Genomic DNA, 17,161 nt, shown 5'->3' with positions numbered 1-17,161 from the left:
GTCGTAGGTGGCTGTGTAGGCTTGAATGGCCTTTTGCTGCTCCTCCATCCTCTGCAGCATATAGAGGGTGGAGTTCCAGCGCGTCACAACCTCTTGTTTGAGGTGATGGCAGGGCAGGTTCAGCCTTTTTTGATGTTGCGCGAGTCTGCAGTAGGCACTGGCAGAGTGCCGAAAGTGTCCAGCACTTTTGCGGGCCACCGCAAGCATCTCCTGCACACCCCTGTCACTCTTCAGGTAATGCTGCACCACCAAATTAACGGTGTGGGCAAAACATGGGACGTGCTGGAAATTGGCCATATGTAATGCCCGCACAATGTTACTGGCGTTGTCTGACACCACAAATCCCCAGGAAAGTCTAAGTTGGGTAAGCCACTGCGAGATTATTTCCCTCAGTTTCTCTTAGAGGTTGTCAGCGTTGTGCCTCTTATTAAAACCGGTGAAACACAACGTTGCCTGCCTTGGAACGAGCAGCCGTTGTGGAGATGCTGCTACTGATGCAGCTGCTACTGTTGCTGCGGAAGGAGATGGATCTACCCAGTGGGCTGTCACAGTCATATAGTCCTTAGTTTGCCCTGGACATTGTCCACATGTCCGTGGTTAAGTGGACAGTGGGTACAACCGCATTTTTCAGAGCACTGAGGACACTTGTTCGTACTTCTCTGTACATTCCGGGAATCGCCTGCCTAGTGAAGTGGAATCTAGACGGGATTTGGTACCGGGGACACAATATCTCCATCAACCGTTAAATCCCACTCCACTGATGGCGGACACCGGACGCACGTCTAACACCAACATAGCTGTTACAGCCGCAGTTATCCGCTTTGTAATAGGGTGACTACTGTCGTACTTTGTGCGCATGGCAAACGACTGTTGGACGGTCAACTGTTTACTCAAAGACGTAGCGTTCTTGCGACTTCCCCTCTGGGAAGATGACCGACTACCAGCAGCAGCGGCAGTAGTAGGCGTACCGCTGCAGGATTCCTCGGATGAATCCCGGATTGAAGAGGACTCAGTCTGGCTGGTGACATGGCCTGCAGGACTATATCTGATGGAGATCGTGGAGGAAGTTGACGAGGAGGGTGTTGGTGGTGTGTATCCAACAGGACCAAGGGATTTAGGTGTCCCTGGACTGCTGACGGTCCTAGCCACAGGTCCTGAACTAAACACTGAATTATGAAGGTTCTTCAGGTGACGTATAAGGGAGGATGTCCCTAGGTGGCCAAGATCCTTACCCCTGCTTATTTGAGCTTTACATAAGCTACATATGGCCATACATTTGTTGTCCGGATTGGGATAAAAATAACTCCAGACCGAAGAGGTGGATTTTTTGGTCTTCTGACCAGGCATGACGATGGGCTTTTTCATCCCATGGACAACAACAGTTTCCCCCCCTGGTGCGTTATTTAAGATAACCACATCAGCATCCTCCTCGTCAAGTTACTCCTCAGCGCCAGCTACATCAATATCCTCCTCCCCGTGTACAACATTCACACCTTCATTAGCCAAATCTGTAACTGGACTGTGGGTGATCCTTCCAGCATATGCAGAGGGCGTGCTGCAAATGGTGGAAGGAGCCACCTCTTCCCGTACAGTGATGGGAAGGTCAGGCTTCGCAACCACCAACACCCTTGGTCTCGCCTTGGGGATTTGTGATGCTATCTCTTTAGAAGGCAGAGTTGTTTGCTGTGTTGTTGATGACAGCTTAAGTCTCTTAAATTTTTTAGAGGGGGGAGGAGGAGGGCTTAGATCCTTGGGTGAAGCTAAACCACTAGTCATGAACACGGGCCAGGGCCTAAGCCGTTCCTTGCCACTCCGTGTCGTAAATGGCATATTGGCAAGTTTACGTTTCTCCTCAGATGATTTGAATTTTCTTTTTTTACTAATTGTAGTGAACTTTGGCTTTTTGGATTTTACATGCCCTCTACTAGGAGATTGGGCATCGCCCTTGCCAGACGACGTTGATGGCATTTCATCGTCTATGTCATGACTAGTGGCAGCAGCTTCAGCATTAGGAGGAAGTGGGTCTTGATCTTTCCCTACTTTATCCTCCAAATTTTTGTACTCCATTATATGCAGCACAAGAGAGCGTACCCCTAAACCACACACACTTTTGGACTGCAGAAACAGTGAACGTAGTAATATAGATTGCAGTTCCCATTTTTTGGGACTGCAGAAACAGTGAACGTAGTAATATAGATTGCAGTTCCTATTTTTTGGGACTGCAGAAACAGTGAACGTAGTAATATAGATTGCAGTTCCTATTTTTTGGGACTGCAGAAGCAGTGAACGTAGCAATATAGATTGCAGTACCTATTTTTTGGGACTGCAGAAACAGTGAACGTAGTAATTAATATAGATTGCAGTTCCTATTTTTTGGGACTGCAGAAACAGTGAACGTAGTAATATAGATTGCAGTACCTAGTTTTTGGGACTGCAAGAATATATTGCTCTAGAATATTTTTTATACTTTTTCAATTATTTTTTTATATATTTTTTTAAAATAATTTTTTTATTATTTTTTTTTTTATTTTTTGTAAAAAAAAAATCAAGATTTTTTTATAATTATAAAATTACTATGGACTTAGCAGAAAAAAACACAGGACAAAAGCCCCACTGGACTCAGCAGGACAGACACTGGCCACAGCACCACTGGAATCAGCAGGACAGAGCACTGGACAAAGTACTACTGGACTCAGCAGGACAGAGCACTGGACAAAGCACCACTTGACTAAACTAATCAGCAGGACAGAGCACAGGATCTCAACAACCTCCCTCTTCAGTGATCGCAGGGAGAATGAAGATGGCGGCCGCGAGCAGGGCATTTATGACATCCGAGTCTCGCGAGATCCGACGCGAGACTTGGATGTCATAGCCTCGTTTTGGATTCCTTTGGCGGCCAGAAGTACCCAAACAGTGCTCAGATCCCGTCGGATCCGCACTGTTCAGATGGGCTCGGATTAGCGAAATCCGAGCCAGCTCATCTTTAATACCCAAAACAATGTTATTTCTCTTTAAAAGTATTTTCAATACATACCAACATAATATAGTAAAGAGTAAATCATAGTTAAAGGAGATCGACCCTTGAATAGTTCAGATTAAAGTAAAGGCAATAGATAAAACTGTATGTTGAACTTTAAGGTCCTGATTAATCTTCAGACACAAGTTCATCTGCATGCTGTGTCTTGTGTAAAATAGCTCTGCACATGCCCAGAAACGGACCATACACTACTTAACACAAGTGCATGCAATACATGTCTGAACACAAATCACACCGACAATGACTTGAAGGGCGGAACGGTGTCGGGAAGGGGCGGGTGAACGTACGCAAAGTACAGTATGGTTGTGTCAACGCAGATCTGGCTGATTCAAGTCCTGGATTTCTCTGAAGTACAGATTTTTTTAGCCATATCATTTTTACCAACTACAGGGCAGGTGTAAATGCCTACTGATAGTACTGACTATCATGGCATAGTCTTTGTTTTAAAAACTAGACGTATGCTACCTAGCTAGCACAGAATGTGTATTCGAGGAAGATAGATGTATAGGGACCTGTGGTTACACCTTAAATGCGCATGCTATCCTCTTATACTGTTCTCAAATACACTCGTTATAAAACGCGCACTTTTATGCATCTTTCTACACTGTGTGCGTGCCCACTTGAGTCGGCACACACAGTGGGGTTCCTTGGTGTGACTGCGCATGTGCCAATTCTTGAGTTCTGAACCATAACCAAGCGGAATTTTCTGAAGCCTCACAGGAATTATCTGGATGGGTACCTAATCGCTTCTCTGGGGTCACTGGTATTCTTCCCATCTCCTCTGCTACATCAACACCTAGAGTGAAAGAATGTACAATATGCTCCTCGGAGGAATGTCCCTCTTTGAGCGCAGATGTAATCAGGGTAGTGCTCTAGGGTTTTCCTTTCCTTACATTATGGTTCTCAATGATTAGTTAAAACCTCTTTCTTTTTAATAATAATATTTTTTGGAAGGGGTACAATTTCTTAATCTACCCATCTCAATGAGCACAGAAGCACTCTGTTGAGTTAAGGAGGCTTGTGTGGTTTTCACTTGATTAACGTAGACCCAGAGAACTTTATGTCTTCTCCGAGAGTCTTTCTTTGTTGTCATTGGCCTATGTACTTTTAATATTGTATCCCCAGGATTTCAAGGACCTGACATGGTCCCTCCCAGTTTGCATGCCAGGAACCTGCCTTTCAGAAGGTCTTGATCATTACCAGACTATGTACTGAGGCATGGGAGTCTCCCCCTGTAGATAGGGTTTGTGCAGTCGAATGGCTGCGCATGGCAGCAGTTCTTTCAGGTTATTTTGCACCTGTTGTAAGAACACATCTCTGGCAATCGCCTCTTTGATGGGATTTGACAACTGTGGTTCACTGTGGAAGCAATGTGGCATTTTGCAAACAGTCATGAGCGCAAATGGAGTGATCCTTGTTGTAGTTGCCTCAGTTGCCTGAATACCAATGAGTATTGTAGGCAGGGCTCTCACCCAAGAAGAGCCCTTCTCTAACAGTGTCTTGGTCAAATGAGATTTAATTGTTCGATTCATTCATTCTACTATTCCTGCTGACTGGGGATGATAAGGTATATGAAATCGCTGTTTTATGTCCAGTAGTTCACAAAGCGCTTTCATGACCTTGCCAGTAAAGTGTGTCCCCCGATCAGATTCAGTCCTGGGAATTCCCTAACATGACAGGATCTGTCACTATGCTAGTCGCAGAGTCGTTTACATTTTGAAAATACATCCACAACTACCAAGGCATACAGACAATTGCGACTGCCAGCTGGTAGTGGTCCTATAAAATCTATATGTAGGGCAGCCCATGGTCCTTCTGCAGGGGGCACACGCTTTAGAACCAGCTTGAGAGCTAGAGCTCTGGGGTTCAATTGTGCACACACAAGACCAAGTTGTGTGACAATTTCCAGTGTCTTTGACATCCCTGACCAGTATAATTTGTCCTTTAAGAGGGACATGAGTTTATCTCGGCCAGGAGCTGATGGTTGAGTCTTGTCTACCTGAAGATGTGCAGGAACAACTGGCAGGGGTTCTTAACGCTCATTGTTCGTGTGACACAGAACGGGCTGTTTGATTGACCAGGGACCTTGTGGTGTGGTAATGTGGGGTATAAGAAGAGGATCCTTTGCTTGTTCCTCTTCAAATGACACTGGTCCTTCTTCCAGAGTCTTGTTTCGTATCGTCACTTTAAAAGATGATACTTCTTTGAAATGCGGGTCTCAAAAAATTCCAGATAAAGCAGCCAGTTTGGCTGCTTCATCTGCAGAGTTATTACCCATGACAAGGGGATCATTCCCTTTCTGGTAAGCGGGAACTTTAATGATCGCAGCCTCTTCAGGATGCATCAATTCCTATTCCCATCACTCTTTGAGCACTGAAACATTCGCAAGAGGTTTATTCTGGCTGTCCATGAATCAGCGCCTCTGCCAGGTATCCAAGTGTAATGTCAGGGACTGAACTACGAGGGGGTACCCAAAAGAAACCAGAATCATGTTCTTGAGGGCAGGGAACTTGTAGTATGGGCTTCCGTCGCTAGTTGAATGTTTGCATAACCATTCTGAGCCAGTATGCCTGCCGACATTGCAGGAAGAAGGAAGCGTATTAATCGAGTGATTTCTCTGTCAACGAGATATTCAATCTTTCGCCTATATTTATGATGGTTGATTCACACGAACAAAGTGCTGCTGTGAAGTTTTGTTTTCATTTTGTAAAAAAGGCAGCAGAAATGGTTGTTATGCTACAAACAGCTTACAAAAAACCTGTCATGAATAAAACATACGCTTACGAATGGTTCTACCGTTTCAAACGAGGTTAAACGACGATCGACAATCAAGTTCGTTCCGGACGTCATTGGACCACCTGAACAGAGGAAAATATGATGAATATTTGTCAAGCCATTCTGGAAGATTGCCGTCGGACCATTGATGAACTGGGATGTCATGAATTTTAAATGAGGACTTGGGCATGAAACAACTTGCATTAAAATTCATGCCCCGTGTGCTCACCGCTAACCAGAGAGACAATTGCCTGGCTGCGTGCCATGCTTTAAAGGAACACTTGGAAACTGACCATTATTTGTTTTCCAAAGTCATAACAGGAGATGAATCTTGGTGCTACGGTTACAATCCTGAAACAAAACAGCTATCAAGCCAATGGAAAACTCCCACTTCTCCACATCCCAAAAAAGCACACCAACTGAAGTCAAATGTGAAAACAATGTTCATTTGTTTCTTTGATGTGAGAGGAATTGTGCACTCAGAATTTGTACCCCAGGGTCAAACAGTCAACCAAAGTTTTTACTTGGAAGCTTTGAAAAGGTTGCGTCAGGATTTGAGGAAAAAACATCCTGATTTGTGGCAAACAGGTGACTGGTCCTTCCATCATGATAACACACCTGCCCATACAACGATGTGTGTCCAGCAATTTTTAGCCAAAAACAACATGATACCTTTGCCTCACCCACCGTATTCACCCGATCTTGCCCCGTGCTACGTTTTCTTTTCTTTCTTTGGCTGAAAACAGACCTTAAAGGAAAACGTTTTGCTGATATTAAAGAGTTAAAACAAAAAAGGCAAAAGTACTAAAAGGCATCAACGACGATAAAGTTTAAAAAATGTTTTGAGCAATGGAAAAAACTTTTGGACAAATGTTTTGATTCAAGTGGAGAGTACTTTGCAGGTGACTGAAGTTTTAAAATGTACAAATAAATACACTATTTTTTATAAATTGATTCTGGTTTCTTTTGGGTACCCCCTTGTACATATGAGCTGTCAGTATATATAGTACATGGTCCTGAAGGTTAGAGTAGTAACTTTTCCTTTACTGCCTCCAATTCTGCCCTTTGTGCTGACAGGTGACCAGGTAATTTAACAAGACTCTGAAGCCCTATAGTCTTATCCAAGACTGCATAACCTGTTACATATTTCCCATCCGTGTGAGAACGAGACCCATCAACGAAGATGAATTGGTCATCCGGATATGCTATTTGTCTAAACAAAGTCATTGTTTCATCATATGGCATTTGTCCACAGTCATGTTACGTCCCTGCTGTGTTTAGCAGTTGGCCTTGTGACTTACTTTGAGATTGCGCCCACTCAAATCAATTATCCATCTCCCAAATCTATATGGATGATGTGATCCTCAGCATCTAGGAGGATGTTTCCCTTGTACCTGTCCTTAACCTGTAGCAGACCAAACCTCTGCTGAGAGATACCAGGCCGCATGTCCCAGAGTAGAAGGGTTAAGGGCGAGTGTGGGGTTTGTATAGTAAGGGGTCTAAAACCCACAATATGTTCTGTCACTTTGACAGCATAATGTATTGCAGCCAGTTGTTTTGCACATTCATCAAAACCTGTTTCCACAGGAGAAAGAAGTCTTGAGAAATACCATAGTGGTCTAGTCACAGATCCTTCTTCTTGTAGTAAGACTGTTGATATGGATTCTGGACCGATGTGAGCCTTAATTGCCAGCTTACCCTCTGGGTGTGGAGTGGCCAAAACTGGGGCAGAAGAGAGATCTCTTTGCAGCAGGCATTCTGGGTGTGAAAATACACTCAGTACTTCTGCTAATGCCTGATGGAAATATGTGAGACTACTATAGCGTATCTCGCACAGTGAACGCAAATTTGTAACAGCAGCTTTCTGTCAATGGTATTGAAAAGAAACCATTGGCTACATCAATGGTAGAGAATACTTTACTTTTGCCGTTTACTCTTGCCAATATGTCTGGTGTCTCCGTTACCACCTGTACTGTCATTTTTTCAAAACCCTGAGATCAATTGTGAGTACCCAGGTGGTAGTCTCCTTCTTCTTGACAGGCCATAGGGGATTATTGCACTTGGAATTTCCCTTTATGACCACCCTCCTTGCTTCTAAATCAGTCACAGCTTCTATCACTGGTTCTATAACTTCAGGGGGGAAACAATATTGATGTTGAGGTGTTGGATCTGGACCTTGTATGTCCACTTGAACGTCAATCATTTTATCACAATCATTCTTCCCTTGAGACCATAGCTCTGGTTATTTGTATACAATAGGTTCAAAGTCTGTGTTATGCAAGACCTCTGGCCATTTGTGTACAACCATGTTGACTGTTCCACCAATTTCATGTATGGGTGGTCCTAAGTGATGTTTCTTTATCACACGACCTTTGAGTTTCATGGACCCTTCCATACCAGTTTGCTAGATCTAACATCCAGCCATTCTGTGTCATTACATCAGTTCCAATAATGTTATCAGAACCTGAATAATGCCACATAGGAATTTTTAAGGTGAAATCATTGTTGATTTCCAAAGTGACTTTCTCAATTCTTTGGGCTCTTACCCCCTCTTGTTGGTTATCAAATCCAGTCACCAAACATTGAGGGCTGATTGGCAGCAAGTCATGTTCTACATTAGTGATTAATATTTCTGCCCCAGTATCAAGCATAATTTTCAGTAATTCATTTTTTATTCCGGCCGTTATGTGGGGTCTCCCTGAGGAATCCAATAGGATATTGCATATTGGTGCCAGATCCTTAGGGGTCCCTAATCTTCAATCTAGTAAGTCCATGCGATGTTCTTGGGCCACACAAAATTTGTCACAATGTCCCTCAAAAATATCACAAGAGGTAAAAGGGGTCTATACTGGGATCATATTTTGGAATTTTCTTACGGAATTTCAACAGAAATTGAGTCTTCTTTATACTATAATTTCGATAGGGAACATGCAATCCTGTGCCATTACCGTGACTTGTTTGTGGTGTAGGAGCGGTATGTACAGTTTCCCAACCGCTGCCTAGGCCAAAAACTTGATCATCCAAAAATTGTGCACGACCATTAGATCCATTCCCCATGGGTGTTGGGGAATAAGTTAATGTGCTGAGGGGGGTATCCAGGGTCAGCCACTGAAGGAATTGGATCTGTCTGATCAACCGCAGGAGTAAGTATGGCATATTATGTCCCAAACTCCCTATTTCACTGCTTTTCTAATCTGTTATACATACCTGCTTTCTAGGCATGGATGTATTATGTGTTGTGGAGAAGGGTGATAACTCATCATCACCATTTATTTATTATTTATTTATGAAGACACCCCTGGCGTCGAAAATGATGGGAAAGCTTATGAGCTTCCTCTTCTCTACCTCTCCTCAGCTTTCCGGATTCTGCACGGTAAATTGTTTACACATGAATCTGCATGATCATCAGGAATTTCAGTTGTTGGTAAAATCTTTACACAAATCGCATTTGCAGTAAGATTGCATTATTGTGTACCCAGCTTTATACAGAGACTTCTTGCATTAACACAGAAATTAATACACTTCTTAATTTCAAGGTCTGAAAAACAACATGTAGTAATGAAGTAAGAGATAGAGAAATGAAGGTTCATCTACAAAGATGAAGGATGCTGTCAAAGTCAAATATTTGGATATGGTCATTTCAAATCAATATCAATCTGATTGTCTATGTCCGAAATTATGCAAATAGCACGCTACGGCGTGGAGGAGCGTAATTGACCACAAAACGTGCGAACACTTATACACACGTTTACACAAACACATACACTTGTAATTAGTTCATATTAAAAATAGTTGCAACGCCTAGTTATTTATAATGAAATGTAGCAGAGTTTACAGATAAATATTATAATGTTATATATATGTAGTGAGATCTAAGGTTCAGGATACAGGAAACATATCATGTCTAGTATTCTAATCCCCTATTTATCCTCAGACGTCCTGTTAAATCGCCTAAAGGATAATAGGGAATAAATGATCAGAATGGTATTGTGTGTAATGTAAATAGACCAGTTTGAACCAGCTTTCGGCGGGAAGATTAGTATGCATCTTTTGGAGAGCTGACCCCCACCTTTGGAAGGCATCGCTTGAACTGGCCAATGACCTGCATTACACTGGACCACCCTGAAGCCTGAACCTATGAAAACATGCCAAAGCATCTGTATTGTTTTCACTGTATCCCTAACTGTATATAAGCAGGAGCTCTGGGTTCAGTAGATCTCTTCTCAACCACAGACTTCAGGACTGAATGACTGTATGCTTGATCCAGGGTGTCTGCGTATGTAATCGGCTGTACTTATTATTTTTTTTTAAAGATTTTATTTTTTGCAAGGGTCAACCAAAAGTAACATTCTGTACAGCACTGTGTTAGAAACATCTGAAGAATACATATGCAATAAAACATACAGCGTCTTATTAGAAGAGAGCATTAATAAGGATGTTGACCCAATTTTTCAAGGGATGCAATAATTTTAGAAAGAGAAGTAAGATTGAGGAGAGTAAGGAGGGGGGATGGCGTGGCGGGCCGCCTAAGTATAAGAGAGAGGAAGGAGTGTAGTAGAATATGGAAAAAGAAAAAGGAAATGAAGAGATAGGAGGAATGGAATAGGGAAGGGAAAAAAGGATCCAGATGGAGTGATGCTGTAGAATCAAATGACAAAAGGGGTTTGGATTTGGAAGTATGAGGTCCACGGCGCCCAAACCTTAATGAATGATTTAGAGGTATTACGGATTATGCATGTCATGTATTCCATTTGATAAACATACCAAATCTTGCCGATAATCGTCTGTAGAGTTGGAGCATTGGGCTGCTTCCAGTCCGTAGCAATCTGGCATAGGGCAGCAGAGACTACATGGCGAAACATTTTCATTTGATGTTTGGTGGCCGATGGGATCCTGAGAGGGAGAAGGAAAAACCTGGGAGAAAACGGGATGTCAAGCTGCAGTAGCTGTGAGGCGAAGTCCTGAAGTTCCATCCAAAATGGGGCAAGTTTAGGACACTGCCACCAGATATGGAGGAAGGACCCTTCTGCGCCACAACCTCGCCAACATGTGCTAGATGAATCTGGGAAGATTTTTTGTAGTTTGGTTGGAACCAGATACCAATGATAAAGTAGTTTATAAGCATTTTCTTTCAGTTTAACACAAATTGAACTGGAGGCTGTGTTAGTTCTAATTTCCTCCCAGTCTTCATTGTCTAATGTTTCCCCCAGGTCTCTCTCCCAAGCCCTCTCATGAGAATCTCGGTCGTCCGAATCAGGGACTTTGAGTTCCCAGTATAGTAAGGAAATGAGACCTTTGGTAGAAGATCGCCGGAGCGAAAGCGCTTCGAAAAAGGTCAACGGTCTACGACCTAGAGTTAATTTATTGGTAGAGTGAAAATTTCTTAATTGCAGGTATTGGAAAAAATGTGTGTTTGGGGTATTAAGTTTTGTTTTTAATTCATCAAATGAGGGAAACGAGATGTCTTTAATGATATCATTGAGGTAGCGTATGTCTTTTCGTTTCCAGTGTTCAAAAGATGAAGTTATACACCCTGGTGGAAATTTGGGGTTATCAAATATTGGAATGATCGGGCTGGGAGTAGGAGCAAGGTTAAATTTCATGGTTTGCTCGATCCCAAAGAGATAACGAGTGGGCTACAATTGGGTGATGAGAAATGGATTGTGGACGACTGGTGCGAGGGAGCCACTGGAGAGAGGATGTAGAAGAGATACTCAAGCTTTCTGCTTCGATCGAGACCCAGACCCTGGAGGATTTAGGAGAGTTCCATAACACGCATTGGGCAAGTTGCGCTGCTAAATAATACTGCCTAAAATTGGGTACCCCTAAGCCACCACCCCGCGCCGACCTCTGCAGGACTAGAAGGCGGACTGTTGGGCGTTTTTTGCCCCATATAAATTGCGATGTGTAGTGTTGTAGAAATTTGAAAACATATGGGGGAATGCGTATTGGTAAGGCTTGATATAGATATATTAATCTAGGCAAGATGTTCATTTTGATTGAATTGATGCGTCCTATCCATGAGATAAAAGTGTTGGTTCCAAGCTTCAAGATCAGATTTAATCTGGGAGGGTAATTAGCTTGAAAAAGTTGGTTATATTGCCTAGTGACGTGAATGCCTAAATATTTAATCTTTTTTTGATGCCATTTGAAGGGAAATTGCTGAGAGAGGGAAGATCTAGTTTTATCTGCCAGAAAGAAATCAAGAATTTCTGTTTTTTGGGGATTTATTTTGTATCCTGAGATGGCGCTGTAAGTGTTGATATCTGCAAGGAGGGGGTAGAGAGACTGCTGGGTCCGAGAGAGTCAGGAGAACATCGTCAGCATACAATGATATTTTGTGTTCAGATTTCCCTGCTTTAATTCCATGAATAGCCTTATTAGATCGAATCTTTGCAGCTAATGGTTCAATTAGAAGGGCAAAGATTAAAGGTGAGAGGGGGCAGCCTTGCTTTGTCCTGTTGGAAATTGAAAAGGGGGAGGATGAGACCCCATTGGCCACCACCGTTGCCCTGGGTGATTGGTATAGAGCTAGTAGACCGTCTAGAAATTTACCAGAAAAGCCCATTGACCTCAAGATCCTAGACATGAAGGGCCAAGAAATTCGGTCAAATGCTTTTTCAGCGTTAAGCGCCATAATCAGTGATGGGTGTTTAGTGGCATTAATAGAGTGTACGAGGTCAATAGGGCGTCTAGTGTTATCTATGGCTTGGCGGCCTGGTATAAACCCGACCTGATCGGCTGTACTTATTTTATTGAATTGTTACTCTGCTGCTTTTTGCTATTAAATTGCATTTTGATTTGGAACCACAAAACTTGAAGTGGACAATTGTCATTGGATAGTGACTAGACGTACATAACTTTGCAGACATGCAGTGCTGTTAATGTTTTGTAATGGCATGCCACTATTGTGATGTGATCATAGTCGCCTACTCTCGAATTTCTGAGAGTCCTCCTGGGAGGACAGGGCAACCTCCCGGATCCCAGCCAGTTCATTTAGACAAGGACCACAGCGTCAAACCAGATGAAGAAAACAAAAAGAGCCGAACTACGAGAGGAGGCCGCTCTGGAAACGGGAAAAGAGGGACAACACCACAAGTCCCCTAAAACAGTAGAACACTGCTTTGCAAGACATACGGCGGACCACCCGACTAGCTGGGATCCGCCCCCTCCTAGAAACTCTTGAACCCCCACGAGGAAATTGGACCTGTGAATTAACTGTACACCCCCTAAGTTCTAGGGAGACCCAACTTGGCTATGGACAAATCCACCTGAGGGTCATTAGATTGAGAGCCGATAGAGAAAACAGGTTAACATGTGAAAAGAACCTGGGCTCCATCTTAGAGAGCCCTATGATCTAACCAGGAGAGCACAAAGTTATTACCCTGAGGTGACCCACTCTACCTGTTAAAGGATTGATTGCTAAGGCATTCGGCCCTCAATAATAATGAGTTGGTCTAGCATGGCCCATAGTATGGCACAAGGAACACAGGTCGACCCCTATCCTGCATTAGGATACGGGAATGGCATAAGTGCTACAAATATGCAACAGCACTGTATTTTAAGACCGAATCTCTACAGGTTTTTTGACCCTCTGTACAAGAAGAACAACTGACTCACTAATAAAAACAATGTGACTAAGCACCACCTGAAAGGTAAATTAATGAATCAGGGCAAAGGGGTGCTATGCACGTCCAAAGCCATGAAAGCAGCCTTCCTTGATGAGAATCTCCCTGTTGAGACATGGGAGATGTTATGAACAAGGAGAGCCAAAGATACAAGTAGAAACTTTGTATCCTATTTTGCAAAACAGAAACTCCTGATACTGAAAGGAAATTCTGCCAGGAGCAAGTTGGAACTGTGTAGAAAAGAAATGAGCGTGTTCTTCGGTAGGAAGCTACTGAAAACCCCAAACTAGAAGATAAGGCATAAGCCAATGCTTCTAGCGTGGTAGAATAAACGAAGAGCTGGGTAGGCTCAAAGTGATCACCTGTGAACCCGATAATGCAGCCCTGCTTCTTGCTGAGAGGCTGCAAGTATAATGTTCTGGCTGAAAACGTCTAGCTGTAAGCTAAGCGTTGGGTGTAATAAATAACTTCCACCTCCGGGGAATGTCCACAAATCTATGGATGTTTACCTGATTTCCACAGCACAAACTATAACCACCCCTGTAAGGCTAAGCCTGACTCGGAATGTGGCACCCTGACCTCAAATCAACAGAGAGGATCAACAGATGGAACACGTAAACATCATGGCCTGGTGTCGCTGACATAAAACAAAGAAAGCACACCTACCGCCAGAAGCCTTTGGATACTCATTTGTAATAGTGCAAATTGAGAGTTCCGATATTGGAACAAAGTGCTGTAAGCATGTGGCTAACTATAGGTATCATAGCTGAATAGCTGTATGCCTACCAGCTATGATGCTGTTTGCTGAATACAAACCACCCCATTAACCCTTAATGAGAATAAAGGCTAGAGTACTTCTGTCCGAGACCCACTAGATAAAACCCATTACCAGCCCCTGCTCTGTGTATGAGGACTTCTTTGTCTGCTCCCGCTGGGGACAGCAGCACAAGAGAACAGAAGAGCCACAGAATTGTCACCAACAGGGATTACCTCCCTTGTATTGACTCTGGAGAATTATAGAGTTAAATAGCCAGTCTATTACTGTTTACCTGGTCTTTGACAAAAGACAGACACCGAGTCTAAGATATAAGGAAAAACATTTTTCCCAACTAGGGTGTCACTAAGGCTTAGGTTGACAATTGATAACCAAGGATAGACTGTAGTCTTGCAACTGCGAAAACTGTGTACAGTTTAAGCTGGGATTATCCACCTTGTGAGTGTAATCAGCAAGAATATTCCTCTTGACAGTCAAAGAAGATGGAGATAGACATCCTCTGGTGAGGAATAAACTACATCCTTATTCTGACTGTGGCAACAGTCCAAGATAAAATCCTCTCCATCTGTGGAAGATGGTGAACAACAGCATCTTTGTCCGGATGGTTTTATACCTGAACAGCGTAATGCCGCTTCTGTGGTAGCGGACAGATACAAGCTGTGTGGGAGCTTAACCAGCACAGTGTAAACATGTGTAGAAGCATGAAAAAGGGTATACTCGCGTACCATTTCGAACTTAAAAATCACCTTAATGTGTTCGGCCACCAGAAGCGACAGTGATTTAGACCAGACCTGTTTCTGCAAAACAGCTGACACCGAAATGGGAGCACCCTGTTTGTAGACCCTAGCCCTGCAGTCCGTGCCGAGGAATTCGGGCTAGGCTGTGGAAAAGATCATTTAAAAATTATATTTCGCACATATATAATGTCACTCCTATTTCCCAGTTGATCCATTAGAAAACATAAGGAAATGGTAGGCAAAGTAACAGGTAATAACATTGTCTAACAATTAATTTGAAGACACATATACATATAAATACATTTTTTGAGTATGCCAACCAGCGAGTATTCTACTCCTGGAAGACTCACCTATTGTAACCTGATACAACAGCAAGAAAAAAACCACAGAATAAATCTGTTCTATCTTTTAAACTGGAAATATATGTGTGCTATTAAGGTTTACGCACACATATACACAATGCAATACAGACCAACCAGCCTAAACACTGTATATTATTTTTGCGCCACATAAATAATGTAGAACATATAAAACAGCGTGTTTATTACCCCTCAGGTAATTCCTCAGACATACCGCATATTTGGAAAACTGTATAAAAGTTAAACCACAATACTTGGGAACGTAGCAAAAGGGATTGTGTATATATGTTACGGTGAAACACCGAAATTGGAGAATGTCGACTTTCACCAGTGAATGTCAACATTCACATAGTCGCTTGGTGTATGTCCGAAATATTTGTTAAATATCCTTATTTCTAACTTACACCGGTGAATGTCGACATTCACCATGCACTAATGGTGAATGTTGAACATGTTCGAGATTCATATTTCTTTCTCCGTAGTTCAGTCGCGATAATTTTTCAAAACGTCAAAACGTTTTAATCGTCGGTAATCCAAAGGTGTCTTGCACTTAGTTTTAGCAGAAACCACTTCAGAAAGTATTTTCGAGTACTTTTCTTGAGAAAAATAAAAACAATTGTCTTCTCGTTTACTCGCAATTAATGCATTTAACTTTTCAAGAAAAAGATCACAATCCACTCCAGTATCCATTCTGTATAAATTAGGGTATCGGAATCACTCATTCCACCAGAACACGGGATTTGACAGGAAACAACCTGTCGCCTATATGTCGGCTCCTCCCTTTTCGTCCTTCACCAGAGCATGTCTGTGATTGTCGACATACACCAGTGAGGGTCCGAATGTACAAGAATGTAATGAAATATTCGATCTTTCACCGACGTATTTGGTGTTTGTTGACATTCACTGGTGAAAGACGACATTCTCCAATTTCGGTCTTTCACGGTAACATATACACGGAACTCCCTTTACCAGACTTATGGAAAAAGTCCATCCACAGTCACCATATGGAATATTATACAGATATGTATTTCCAAATTAATGTACATCTGCCCAAAAAGCAAAATATGTCACAGGAGGATAGGAAACTACCATATTGTCTAATAGGTAATCCTATAATATAAACAGCAGTCATAGGGTCCTGAAATAAAGGTCCTGACTGTGTGGCAAACAGGCTGACAATCAATTAAAAACAGAATTAAAAACGATACTACATTACCCAGTGAAGAGAGGCAGAAGTCTGGAACAGCATGCACTTGATGTGTCTGCTTCGGATCCAAGATGGCCACAGTTCGCTCCATTAGGGAGAGAGAGAGGGGGAGGTGCACTCCCCCTCTCCTAACATGTCCGCCTCTGCTTACCGCCGCTCAGCCTATATAATATATATATATATATATATATATATATATATATATATATATATATATATATATATATATATATATATATATATATATATTATGGCTGCAGCTGCTGGAAGTGAGAACCGCCGCGCTGCCATGCCCAGGGTACGTGCGTCACTGACATCATCGCCTCCACAGAGCGCGATGCTTGTCCTTCTCCCCCGCTGCTGCTCGTTGTCTAGGGGCGGAGGTTGCCGGCAAATCTGCGGGCAGGGAGGAGAGGCTGAGACATCCTCACTCCCGCCCGCTTAAACGTGGCCGCGGCCGTCTATAAGGCCGTTAATAAACCTACACGTGCCCCACACAAAGTTGCCTATAAAGGCATACTTTAAAATAAACAATGGCCTCTTTGCTCCCTTTTTTTTTTCTAGGGGTAGACTGCCGGCAGAGGTGCGAGGGAAGCGTGCTGCTTACCTGCGCTGGAACTCAAGAGTGAAGAAATCCCGGGGA

The sequence above is a fragment of the Mixophyes fleayi genome, chromosome 6, assembly GCF_038048845.1.
Source record: "Mixophyes fleayi isolate aMixFle1 chromosome 6, aMixFle1.hap1, whole genome shotgun sequence".
Lineage (NCBI taxonomy): Eukaryota > Metazoa > Chordata > Amphibia > Anura > Limnodynastidae > Mixophyes > Mixophyes fleayi.
The sequence above is the reverse complement of the archived record's forward strand: the minus strand, read 5'-3'. Positions refer to the sequence as shown.